This window comes from Macrobrachium nipponense, chromosome 15, assembly GCF_015104395.2.
Source record: "Macrobrachium nipponense isolate FS-2020 chromosome 15, ASM1510439v2, whole genome shotgun sequence".
Taxonomy (NCBI): Eukaryota; Metazoa; Arthropoda; class Malacostraca; order Decapoda; family Palaemonidae; genus Macrobrachium; species Macrobrachium nipponense.
The window spans coordinates 10,316,550-10,330,928 of NC_087208.1; positions in this window are offsets into that span (position 1 = coordinate 10,316,550).

Below are 14,379 nucleotides of genomic sequence, written 5' to 3' on the forward strand. Positions count from 1 at the left end.
CCTGAGTCCTACTTTCCAAATTGTTGAACCCACAAATGAGATCAACAACCTCCGAAAAGGGAGACAGAAACTCCTGCGTGTCCCCTTCTTCCTGCTCTGGCACCGGCGACCGACGACGAGAAGGATGTGTAGCCTCCACTAACGCGTTTTCTTCACCAAAAATCACAGAAGGGTTAATAGGTAAACAGTCTGAAATCTCTACTAGCCTATCTGGGCTGGGTCCAAGCGTCAGCCTCTGAGACGGACCCAGTGAAACATTAGGCACATCACTTACCTCAACTGGTGACTCCAGACGGCCATGAACGGACACGGGCGTGGCGGCCGTACGTACGTGAGAAGGGGGGAAATTCGAGCACTCAAGATTGACGGAGAATCCCTTATAGTGGAAGACTTGGAAGCAAGCAAACACTCCGGCTGCACCACCTCTGGCTCACTTCCTTCGACCTCTTGACAGGCGCCTTCAGGTCTTTACGGCGACGAATAGGCCTGGGAGAAGAAGGGGCACTACCATCATGTGCACGGACAGGGGAGGTTGCCACACGCTCGCGATGTGCAAGGACGGGGTGGGGTGGTTGCACGTATGAGGTTCGGCGGCGAAGCAACCCCTGCAGAACACACATCACTAACACTGCCCGAAACCACAGCACTCTCGGGAACACGTCCGTGCTGTTCCTCCCTCGGCGGCGAAGGAAGGGCGAGGTCCTTAGCCTTCCAATGCCTAACACGCCCACGAGGCGTAGAGGGGGAAGAGGGAGAGGGAGACAGCACCAGCTTCTTATGTGCACTCTTCTCGGAAGGCGGGGACGAAGCAACGCGTTTCCTACCAGTCCTCCTAACCGATAAGGCAGCCAACTTCACATCTAAAACAGTCCAGCCTCTGAAGCACCGCCTGGCATATGAGCTTGGACTGATGTGCCAGAGAAGGCTCCAAAGACAAGGAAGGGAGATGTTTCGAACTGGGCGGCAGAGATACGTCACGTCTAAGAGAGGCAGCTCGGAGGCGACTGGAAGATAAGTCATCAATGGGAGTGACGTCACAAGCGGTGGTGACGTCACGACCTCCCCTCTGAGTGATTGGGAAAGAGACGCCACTGGCGGAGGAATACACAAAGATGGGCCCCGTGACGACAACAATGGGGCTGACGCCGCAGCATCACTCCGAGACAAGGCGGCGGCAGCCGGCGGAGCAATACAAGATGGCTGACTGCTCCCTCCCGTGGAGACGAGGCCTAGAGTGGGGGGGAATGGCCTGGCTGGACTGGGGAAGGGGGGTGCGAGCCTCCTCAAAATGCGCTAGAACCGTCCTAAGGACGGGTAACCCCTAGCCTAAGCGTCTTCCAAATCGCCCCCATTTTGGACGCCTCCGTCTCTGGAAGAGAAGAGAATGATGAAAAAACCTCACCCTTCTCGGGAACCGAAAAAACTCCCGAAGAAGAGGGGGCTACATTACAAATAATACCCTGGCGACCTCCCGATACTTCCATCGACGAATCAATGGAAGAAAAGGAAGGAGAAGCAGGGGCAACGCTACTATGGGGGTTGACTACTGCGGAAGACGAAACATCGGGAATAGGAGTAAAGCCCTCCCAAGAAGGAAGAGTGGAGTCTCTCCGACGTTCCCTCTTACCATAAAACTTCCTCCACTGCTCCTAAGGCCATGCCCGGCATTCCGTACAAGGATTCGTAATCGTACAAAAATTGGAACGGCACCTACTGCAAGTGATGTGAGGGTCCGTCGCTGATGAAGCCAAGAGACGAGAACACGGAAATCCAGGAATTTCGGGGCACCAACGCTGACGTCGAGAAGGAGCAGAAGAAGCCATGATAACAGGCAAAAACACACACAAACACACAAAGGAACGAAATGGGCAAAAACCGGGAAAAGGCCAAGAGAGGAAAAAACCCACTCTCGTCCCAAGGCGGTAAAGAAAAAGACTGGCGTAGATGTTCGGCGTTTGACCACTCTTCACCCGATCTACGCATGCGTTGCCAGATACCACAAGATTCCTTGCTTTCATATACTTCTTTACCGGATCCAGCTAGGCGCTAGGAATTATCCTATTGTTAAGACCGAGGGTTTGTTCGCGTATGAACAAAGATATGTTTGTCAATAGGGATGTATGCATTTTTTTCATTTCATAGCCACAAATTTCTAAATGGGAGATTAGCTTCGTACATTGTGCTTCCATTGATGTTTATGATTTTTATGATACCCTGTCTTCACCTAACATAAATTGAAATTACCCAAACCTTGTTGTATTTTACTGGTTTTCATTTATTGGAAAGGGGCATTCCTTTACAGTGAACCCCCTGTATTCGCGGTGATGTATTCCCAAGAAAAATACTTAGAACTGCCTATTTGAATATTTTAATAGTATTAACACAAAAAGTGAATTTAGTCATGAAATTGATATGAAAATAGTACATTATTTAGGGAATATTTCTCAGTGAAAAATACATTGAATGGGCAAATTTGTTCTGTAGAGAAACACGAATACAGGGGGTTCACTGTAGTATTTTGTATGGTGAAGTAGTGGAAAACTTGAACATGAAAAGGCTTAACCAGCCCGAGAAGAGCAGTTATTAGGCTTAGAGGTCTGGATTAACTAATCTTTTATAGTAAATTACGTGCATTCCAAGTTATCAAAGTTTTACTGTATGATAATGTAGAGATAATGAAGATGTAACTAGAAGATTTCATAAGGCCTCTCATTTTCTAGGTATACCATGAAGTCATGACTGGTTGCTTTGGTCTAGAGAGTTTATGGAGTAGCAGTAGTTACTCACTTGTGCGTTCATTGGAGGCAACTCATTACCTTGATGGTATTAGAGCAGCCAGTCAGCCAACTCAACAACAGATTGCTACTACTGTCCATATTATCTACAGACACTTGGTGTCATCTTTGTTGCAACATGAACAGCCTGACAGAGGTTTGTATAGTGGTAATTCTTCTAAGAAAGTGTTATAGTTGTTGAATAGCTGTCAGTAGAAATATGTAGATGTTGTCAATTTATTATTTGCCCTGTAAGTCTAAAAAATTACAGTCACTACCCTACTTACAAATGAGAACATGCCAGGTGGCTGTTCATATCTTGAATTGTTCGTATGTTGGTTTTTAATATGTAGCGTATAATTTTTGTTCAAGCATACATTTTCAAGTTAACTTGGGAGTCATAGATTATATATTTTTATACAGTAACTTACCAAGTAATTACATAGCTATATGTTTCAGTTAACACAGCAGCTCAAATTCAAATTTTGCCGTAGTGATTCCGATGTTCTGTGTAGGTGACTATTCCCACCCACTAACAAGTTTCTGTCATGCCTGATGTAAATATTGTTTGCAGCTGGATGAGTTTTTCCTTGTTTTCTTATTATTGAGTCGAGTACATCAGTTGTTTGATACTACAGCGAATTTGCTGTCAGCTGGTTAACGCTACCGAACCAATATTTTTGGTAATGGTTTTGTTAAGTTGTGATTCAAGTTTATCATATATTTTGCTACATAGTGAATTTGCAGTCACTTGTTCACTATTACAGAATTGTTTAAATGTAAGGATACAGTGAACAGGAGAGAATTTTTTTTAGCTATGATGGGATTTACAAGAAGACAGTCTTGACAGCCGAGAGCCATGCGTGAATGCTAGTTCCAATTCCGGTATACTTGTTTTGGCAGTACATATGCTGAATTTGAAACTACACAAAGAGCTATTAGCTCACCTAATGAGATCTACAACCTTGCACCAGCACATGTTTCAAGGGAAAGTGCCCACGAGTTTCTGAGTTACTAGCTCACCTGGCACTGAGCTTGCCTGGTGCCATCTACAGCTTGAATATCTAGTTAGGATCTGTCAGCTCCTGAGCTGTTAGGTTGTAGCACTCAGCACTAACTCCTTCATTCTTTTCTCTCCTGTACTAGCCCATTAATTTTTTTCCACTTGCAGTGAGTGGAAACAGGTAGGTAGAAAGAAGAAGGGTAAGAAGAGTGTAATCAAGAGCATGGATGTTAGTAAGGAAGTTGATTTGTTGTATTCGGACGAGGTGAAGAGGGATCAGAATGCAAGTAGCGAGAGCAAGAGTGAGCAGGAAGTACAAAAAGCTGTGTATATGAGAGAGGTACCCCAATGGGCACAACACGAGGAACATGGTAGTAGGGACGTAGGAGACTTTTTTTTTTAAGGAATATGTGAAGTATTGTGAGGCTAAGTGTGGGATAACAAGATAGTCTGGGCAAGAGAGTTGGGTAACTTCTTGACAGGATTTTTGTTGAATATGTATGGGGTAATGATGAGTGAAGGGAATGTGCCATATGAGAATGTGAAAGCCAGGATTGTGGAACAGGCAAAGAGGATACAGAGTAGCGTTAGATATAGGAGAAAGCATGATTTTAAAGAGGCAAGAATGAATGTGGGGGGAGTTGTTGTCAATGTATGTCTGTAGGTTAGAAACATTAGCCAGGAAAAAATTTTGGGACGAAGGGATAAATGATTGTAAAATGTAAGTGAGGAAGTTGTTGGCAACTGTGCCTGAGAGTGTCTATGAATTTATAAATCTGAAACGTAAGGAGTAAATGCAATGGACGAATGAAAGGTTAACGTGGAATGACATTTTAGAAATACTAGAGGAATACAAGTTAGATAGGTGTATGAAAGTGAGTAGAAGTGTTAGTGTTAGGACTGAGTTAGCTGAGGTTATACCAGAGTTTAGGAGCTATAGGGAGGCAGTTGTAGAAGGGCTGAGGCGAATGGCAGAGCGAGTGGTTGATAGGAGCATTATAGCAAGTAACGTGATTGTAGTTATCCCTAAAAGAGATAGGAGTGCAAGTGTCAGAAGAGTAGGGTCAGTTAGTTGTGAGCGAGAGCAGTAGTGTTACAGATGTGGTATGCCAGGACACAAGAAAAAGGAGTGTCAGTGGGCATTAGGGGCATGTTTCAGGTGTAGGCAAACGAGCCATTTAGTGAGTGAGCGTAAGAAAGATAGGGATATTAAATGTTATAGGTGTGGATAGGTAGGGCACATAGCTAGTGGATGTCGGGTACACATATGAACGTAATATGCAGCAACTGTGGGAAGAACGGGCATTATGCTAGGATGTGTAAGGAACAACGAGCGAAATGTGTTGAATGTGGAATGGAAGGTCATGTGGCGAGTGTGTGTAGGTGAAAGAGGATGAGTCAGGCAGTGAATTCGGGAAACTAGGTGTTAAGAGGATTCTAGTATGCGACAGTATGTTCGGGAGAGTGCGATGAGTTTGTGGTTTAGGGTGAATAAGTGTGAGCCAAGTGTCAGTGAGCTAATGGATCTGGAAGATCGGCAGTTGGTGTGGTTGAGTGTGGAAGAAAGTGGAAAAAGGTAAGGAAAGGGAATGAAAGGAGAAACGTGAACTGCATGATAGAGGGGTTAGTGTTAGGGTAAAAATGGTGGATAAGGCATGTAATAGGGATGACTTTGAAGGAATGAATGATATGTATAGCGTGTGTGGGATAGAATTGTCAGGGTTTATTGAAATTTCAGCAGGAAGGGAATCAAGTGGTAAGGATGTGGTTGGCAGTATGAATGAGTCTCTTCAGGAGTTTGGCAGGAGTGTAAATGAGGTAAGTGAGTTGGTGGCAGAGTTATGAGAGATATTAGGACAAGAGTTAGAAGTGGTAGATGAGATAGTGAATGGATTTGGAAGGATAGTAGTGAGGGAGATGGTAATGGAAGTCTGACTGGAAGTGGTCTGGGAAAAGTGGATGGCAGTGTAACTGAGAGTGTGTATGAGGACCCTCAAACAAGATCCATGGGCCTGCGTCCAAGCATCCATGGGTGTTGCGGAAGGCTATTTAGTGTGGGTGTTGCAAGCGTAAGGAGACGTTATCAAATGTAACTGGGGAGGAAATGTGGAGGAGTTATGGGAGTTCAATTTGACAACATCCATGAGAGAGAGAGAGAGAGAGAGAGATAGAGAGAGAGAGAGAGAGAGAGAGAGAGAGAGAGAGAGGTAATTGGTGGATGGATGGTTAACAATTCAATTGGCTGTTGGTGAGCTCTGGGTTGTCTGCTGGTGCGGTTGGAGTTAGAGTTATGATCAGAGTTTTGAGGCAGTCTGTAATCAGAGCCTGTGATGGTCAGTAGTGTCTGCAGCGGTCTGTGAAGAGTGTTGAAGGCATTGGTAGTCAGTTAAATTGTGTGTTATTGATTTGTTGTTAGTTTGTTGTTAAGTTTGATGTTGTTTGCCTAGAGTTGTGCTTGTGTGTTGGGAGGTCGTTGAGCTTGTGAGTTTGTTTAGTTGTGAGTTGTTATAGTTGAGGGTTGTTGTTGGGGAGCTGTTTCCCTCATTTGGTTGTTGTGTTGAGTTGTGGGGTTGTGGTCCTTGGTTGCTTATGGTGGTGTGTTGTGTTGTGTGATTGTGGTTCCTGGTTATTGTCATGTTGTTGTTGAGTTGTGTGGTTGTAGTTCTTTGTTGTTGATTGTGTTTTGGTGTGCGGCGGATGTTGGTGTCTCAGCGACCTCGTCCAGCTGACAGCACAGCTTAGCCCTGAGTATCTGGAGTTGGGGTGAGTACTTGTGTTTATTTTTTGTTCTGTCTGTAGGTGAGTCAATTGTCCTTCCTTTTTTTCTGTAGTGTGAAGAGGAAAGTGTGGCTGAGGGTGAGTTTGGCTGGATTGGTTAAATTTATAAGAGGGGTCTTGTCTGCTTGTTTTTAGCTTGTGATCCCGCCACATTACGAGTGTGAATAAGTACTATTTTCGTGATTGTAAGAAGAATAGTACATTCTACATGGTAATTAATCACAAGAATGCTCAGGAAAATCAGGGCAGGAGTTAAAGGAACAGGTTCTTCTTCTTCTTTGTGTTCTTCTGTTCTTTGCAGAAATTCTTATTAGCAGAATAGGTGCAGAGTGCAAAATTTTAATGTGATCCTGTTTGTTTGTATCTCTGAATGTTCATAAGTTGAATGTGCTTAAAAAGGGTGGCGGCTGTAAAGTAGTTAGGAAGGTCTTTGAACTATGTATATTTTCCTTTCAGATCCACTGAGTTATCTTGGTTAATGGAGAATTTACTGTAGTGGTTTGTTTATGTTGGTAGCCATCCAACAAATGTTTTCTCGGTACAGCTGTCTTTTAATAGACATCCTTTGACTTAAATTGCACCTTAGGCATTTTGAATGATTTACTCATCATTGATGTCTCTTTCTTCAGTTTTACTTTTCTTTAAAAAGATACATTTATTACTATTGAACTTACTGGATACCCAATGATTAAAAGTGCTTTGTGAGATTGTATATAAATCATTCTATTATGGAAAAATGCTGGATGTTTTTGGAAGGCATATTATTACATATTTTAGTTCAAAACATTTGTAGTGGTTAAAAATACTTATTTTTATGAAAATTAGTCCCAAAATTCTAAGAACACAACTCATCTTGATATAAACCACATGAAATTTAATTATACATGGCAAATTATACTTTTTTATTTGACCTTATGCTTGTCTAATAGATTGATGGCTATAGTTTTTATGAAATGTGAGGCCATTGATACCTTATTACCTAAGTTTTAGTGATATTTTAGCCAGTTTTTTAAAGGCACTTAGTTACTGAGAAGTGGCCCTTGTGTAGCATTTTTCATGTTAAGGTAGTGAAATTTGTAAGTTGTTTGTGCCTTCTAATGCACTTTTATAAAAAAAAAAAATTTTCTTTTATTAGCTTTATATTGTTACCTGGGAAGTGAAAATTTTACTTCACCTTATATAACAGAAATGTGACTTTTTCTTTGGTTCTTGTAATAAATGAAAATTTTTTCCACAGGTCTTAGAGAACGTCTGTGTCTTCTCACAGTGTTTGCCCTAAGTGTACGATATGAAGCTGCAGATCTTAGCTTGGCTGTTTCAAGTGGTCTCCTGGATGCCTTAGTTCGCATGTGTTGCCCATATGACCCCCAACCCTACGGCACACTCCCCACCCATCACCAGCAGATCTTCTCCCCATGCTACTCACACTTTATTCCAGATCCTTACCATTCTAACAGGGTAAAAGTTATACATGTGTTTGCTATTTATATGATTGATTCTCTATGTATATTGTCTTAGTGAATTAAGACCATGCCATGACTCAAAACTTAAGAAATATTTTTATGAAGTTGCACAGTATTTTTCATGTAATTTCTGCATTCCAAAGCAAATTAATTACCTATTTACCAAATATTTCAGACTATTTGACTTAGGTGTTTGATTATTTATTTATTATAGAATATTTGTTTCGTGGTCGATATTCTCGTTTTCATCTTTATTGAATAGCTTTGGTAAGCCACATTTAGAGCCGTTGGTTCTGAAGCTTGATATTTACATTATATTACAAGGAGAACTTTTGTAGTGGACAAAGAAAACAAGGATTCTTTTACAGCTGAAGACAGTGACCAGTGACGATACATTGACATTAGTTCTGAAAAACAGGAGGGACCCAAAGCCAAACACTGGTATACATTGTGCTCTATCATGTATAAAGCTGTTTCAGGCCTTGCACCTCTCTTGCAAGAGAGGCCATGAGCCACTTATAGCTGTAGCCCTCCTGCTTGTTTGGAGGTTGCAGTATCCACTGACAAGCTATACACATCTGTGGGCTGTGTATAACTGCAAAAAAGTTGTACTTACTTCCTGGAAGTACATATTACCACAAAAAAGCTATACATAGTACTTCCAGAAGTGTGTATAGCTTGTAACAATCTCCTATGAGTTATAGTCTAGGAGTAGGTGAGGAGTCTTTACACAAATTAAGTAGATGCTTGGAAATATTCAATAACCAAAGCAACAAGGAACATAAATGAAATATGAAAAATATTTGAGATATATAATTACACATAACACCAGCTCCTGAGAATTTAATGCAACATGTTAAACCAAATTCTTAATAACTGTAAATACAGTAATACCCCGAACTTAAGTGATTTGATTTGCGCGAATTAACAATAGCACAAACTTTTCATTGGAACCTAACTAATTATCATACGCAAGTTCTTCACAATAGCGCGAACATTTGTGAATCCTCCAGAAACAGTGCCAAACAATGCAAAAGTGTTTGTTTAATTTATTATGCAAATTTTAAAGTTTTAAAGCTTTTCTGTATGAAATATTTATTAAAAATGTATTATTTTTATTTTTGTATATTGCATAAATGTGGTACAAAGGTAATTACACCACCTACAGTTAGTGCATATAAGTACGTACGTATTTTATAAGATGTGATACCCACTCACAAAGCTACTGCACTTTTCAAAGATGATATCCCTTCAGAAACTTTGTTTAATTTCTGAAGTACATAATAGTATACATACTACAATTAGTAAAAGTTTTCATGCTTTTAAGTGTAAAATCAGTACAGAGATTTTGTATATGCTATTTATATTTTTGAAAATAATACAAAGACAGTAGTACATAATTCAGTGTTTGTCACTATATAACAACTCCATGATCAACTAGTAAAACATATCAGAGTTGTTGATCTGTGAAAATTACTTTCTTAACCTAAGAGAAAAGTGCTGGTACAAACTTTATGTACTATGTTGTATAATTACAGCACATACAGTTCATGCACTTTCAGAAGGTGCGATCCCATTCGCAGTTTTTAAAGATGATACCTCTTCAGTTTTACCTCTCTCTCTCTCTCTCTCTCTCTCTCTCTCTCTCATTCATAGTTAGCTTTCACACTAGTTCACGATTTTAAATTGATTTAACTTTACTTTCACCCTCTGCAAACATTACTTATGTACATATATGTCTTCTTTATTTTATTGAATTGTATTGATTCTTTATGACTGACTTATGAAGTTTACATAGTGATGTAAAGAAAACTTTTACTCCTATGGATAAAGAAAATGGCATCCCATGAATTATTGGGGTAATGTTTAGTATATGTATGAAAGATGTACATAGTACGCCAGTTACTGTAACTTCTTATGCCAACCAGTTTTTTCTTTTTAAGGGTAATGTATTAAACTAACTTTTAAATCAAATTACAGTAACTTTTAATTTCATTTAAAAGTTAGCTTAATACTTAGGGAGCATGATTAGGGTCATATTTGGTATTCAAACTCTAGAAGTAAGCATTTATTAGCAATTTTAGAGAGTGTGCCAAACTTTGAAATGGTTTTCCTTCTGGCCTTGGTTTCCTAAAAAAAATTTAGAGCTTCAGGTTATGTCTAGTTATGATGTAAAACACACCAGGGGTTGGGGGTCAGTAGCTTTTGAATTTGTCTCAGAACTCGTAGCTAAGACTCACAATTACTCAGTTCACGATGACAGATTTACCTCATTTTCCATCCCTTCCCTTAAGGAGTTTGTTAACAATGACCCTCAAGTTACTTCTTTGGCCCCCATCAGAGTACTGTGTTGTTATCTAAAAAGGACTTGTCACCTAATACCTAGGTTTCACAGACTTTTGTTACCATGAACCTAGCCACGAAAGAGGTGTCCAAGAAAATCACTTCCTTTGGCTCTGTGAGGTGATTAGGCAAATCTACTCCTCATCGTCAAGTTTTGTCACCAGTACTGTGCATGCAGAAGCACGACATTAGAGGAATAAGTTCCTCTGTGGCATTTAACAACTTGCCTCTCCATAGGATTTTGAATGCTAGTTCCTGGCTTGTTAGACTGCTTTCACTTCCTTCTACCTGATGGATATTGCCCACATGCCCATGGACACGTTTCCCTTAGGTCTGCTGCTGGCTGCTCAACAAGTTGCGTAGCTCATCCAGTGCCCCTGGCAGTACAGTTCATATCTCGCCTAAGATGATAGTGTGAAAGAGAATGAGTGAGATGACTGATCTCTTTTCTTTCCCTTTTTTTCTCATTTATTATTACCTATGGACAGTTTGAAAAATAGACACATCATGCACTGAAACTGGCTTGATGCATGTGAGTATTGCAGTCATACTGTTACAGCACTTTTTATGTTTCATACAACATGTAAAACTGCTTCTCAATAGCTTCTACTCCCCTCATCAGCAAGGGAAGCAAGGAGTGGTGACAAACCAATTTCATGTGGCTGACATGGTTTGCTGCTTAAAACAGATATGTATAGTTCTCTTTGACTTCAATATATGCAATGAAGCCAGACATGTTACATTATATTTAAGCCAGTGGACTGGGTGTTAGATACCCACATATCTAACAGCTCAGAAGCTTAGGTCCTCTTCTCTAGAATCCTCTTTTCTAAGAAGAATGGTCAGGTGTGCCAAACTCCCAGTCAGTTCAGGATTCTCATACCTCCCTCCAAGTGTGAGTGTGTTTTAATGTTAAGACCAAAGGTTTGTTCCGGGTATGAACAAATGACAAATAATTAATTAATTTGTATTTTTCATAGCTAACAAACCTTAGGTCTTAGCATTGACTGCCCACCTATATCCACCCCTCTTATGTCTTATCCTTGGTTGGAAGAAAGACTAAATACATCACAAGTTAGCGTGGTCTCTGACTCGCTTCCACCTTAGCTACGTATTGGATGCCAGATGCCACAGATCCCTTGTATATACAATTTTTTATTTTTTGAATTGATTTCCAGTTGGCATTAGAAGATTTATCATAATGTTAAGACCTCAGGATTGTTAGCTATGAAAAATACAAATTGAAAAATTTGTCACGTTTTAAGCATTTTAGGAGCGTATTTAGCCTGCTTAAGAGTAACAGTAGTAGGAGGGTACTGTAATGTAAGGTTACTTTGGGTATTTTTGGATGATGGTTTTGGGGTGTATTTTTGTTTAAAATTACGTGTATATTAAATTGTCTCAGTGTGATAATTTAAGGTATACTATTTTTCTTTGAACTATCAAATTAAGCAGTGAAATGTTAAAACAGGCAGTTAAGACCATATTAGTTTAGGGGTACTAGGTATTTGGCAATAATAAGCCAGTTAGTGTATGTATTGTTAGAGGGGATTTTTTGCATTCCGCAGATTAGGCATTTAGACAGTAGGTTCCGGAACCTATTCCTGCGTAAAAAGGTGGAGGCCACTGTAACTGAATCTGCAATTAAGCAGGCGTTCACTATATTACCTCTTTTGTCAAACATTTCCTTTCAACTTAAATTTTCAAAGAAATTATGTGTCATTTGTTGAACAAATACTCGTACTTCGACCCAGCTGATTGTCTTGTTTATACTTGTACTCGACATCATACCATGCCCTACAGAAAAACAAAGACAATAACCCTCATGTTTTTTCCCTTACAGGTATGTACATAAAGCACATGCACAATACATACATAGTTTAATGATAACCAAATTCAATGAAATGAATAAAAGAATAAAGCATTTCATAATAAAATTTGACATAAAAAATTAACAAAATCATATGTGACCGCATTGACGCACAGTAGACGTGAGGTAGAGGGAGCAAGAATTTCTATTGTTGAGGAGAGAAGATGAGACAGTAAAAACATTACAGGCAGTCCCCAGTTAATGGGGGGGAGGGGGGTTCTGTTCCGATGGCTTGATGATCAGTGAAAATCATGGAAAATCAGCAATTTTTGGCGGTAATGGCCCTTTGTTATGTATGTATGTATTGGCTCCAATACTCTATTTTGGTGCTGATAACCAGAAATCAGTGTATACCAGTGCTGAAAATGGCCAGTTTTCAGCCATTTTCAGCATTAAACAATCCCCATGAAACCGGATCGCCAATAACCAAGGCCAGTGATAACCGGGGACTGCCTGTACTGTATGTACATAAAAGCAGTAACAATTCGAATAAAAAAACAAAAGAAGGGAATTTCACAATAAATTTTACATAATCATACAATATAAAAACAGTCAAGTGCAATATGGTAATAATAAAAAAATAGAAAGAGTCTTAGGGATAGGACTTCCCAGCTGTACCAGGATTGGAAGATTTTTCTTTCATTACATCTCACCCGTTTCCTTTCACTTTCACTCGATTCGCCCGAATTACTTCTTTTTGTTATGGTAAAATACCTGTTGAGTGACACTTGCTTTTTATGACTTTGAGCAGTGTAAAAGTAACTTGCCTCCACCTCGGGAAACTCACTGGTGCCGCGTTCAGCTTCTGAGTGCCTTGGATTGTTTGTTTAAATGAATTCCTTGTGAAAAGTTATTTGATCTCCTCTTTTTCTCACTTGCATTCTTTACTTATTATGTACTTGTTTGCAAAATCCTCATGTTTATTAAATTATAATTTTTAAATTCTGCTGTTTGCCAAGATCCAAGTGTAAAAAACACATCAACAGTCATAAACACGTGGGGAATCATTGCCGGACACAGTACTCTCTCTCTCTCTCTCTCTCTCTCTCTCTCTCTCCTCTCTCTCTCTCTCTCTCTCTCTCTCTCTCTCTCTCTCTCTCATATACATGCCCACAGACACAATCAGATGCATACATACTATCAATTCCTTTGAGTAGTCTTGCAAATGTGAATAGGCAGTCCCCAGGTTACAACGGGCTAGGCTTACGACGTTCCGAGGTTAAGGCGCTTTTCAATTATATCCATCAGAAATTATTTCCAGGGTACGATGCATGTTCCAGGGTTAGGCCACCTACAACACTCATCTGGCAGAAGAAATATGACACCAAAAATGCAAAATAATCAATATTTGAAGGTTTTTTTGATGAAAAATACAATAACAATACAGTTTACTTAGTTTTTATTGTACCCAAAGCATTAAAAGTAAGGTTTTCTTAGGATTTTTGATGATGTTCCGGCTTACGACGATTTTCGGCTTACAACGCGTCTCAAGAATGGAACCCCCATCGTAACCCGGGGACTGCCTGTAATTATTAGGGCTGTTGCCTTGTATAATAAGGCGCCCTATGAGGTAATGTTAGACTTGCGATAATCTTACGCTAAGTCGGTTGGTTATGCACTTCCATATTCATTGGAGTGTCTCGGGGTTTGTAGATCACTTATGAAGTCGGTATTATCTTCTTTGGTTATGACGATGATGTGTTAAACTCATGATGATTTCTTCCTGATGTGAGGTTCTAGTAGAAAACACGAAGTATAAAAAATACTTATATTCTCTGAGATTACATGGTGAAGATCAGGTACGATTGTACAGGTCTTCTAATGACGATGGCTTGATCGCTTCTGCCAATGATGATGGCTAATTCTGTTCTGTTTCAACTACCATCTCGGTTACAAGTCATAAAGGAAGCAGATAGTAGCTCGAACATATGAACATACATACATATGAGACACACTACAGATCACGTAGGCCGTTTGAATTATAGGTCGCGGTAGTTGTCTCAAGCAGGAAGCTTGGACTAATGTTTTCAAACAAATGAATGACTGCAGGTGATGGCACGTCACCTTAGCCTACTTAATTGTATACGTCATCTTAGTGTCTCTGGTCTGATCACATTCCTGCAAGCAATCTGGTTGACCTCTTTAGTT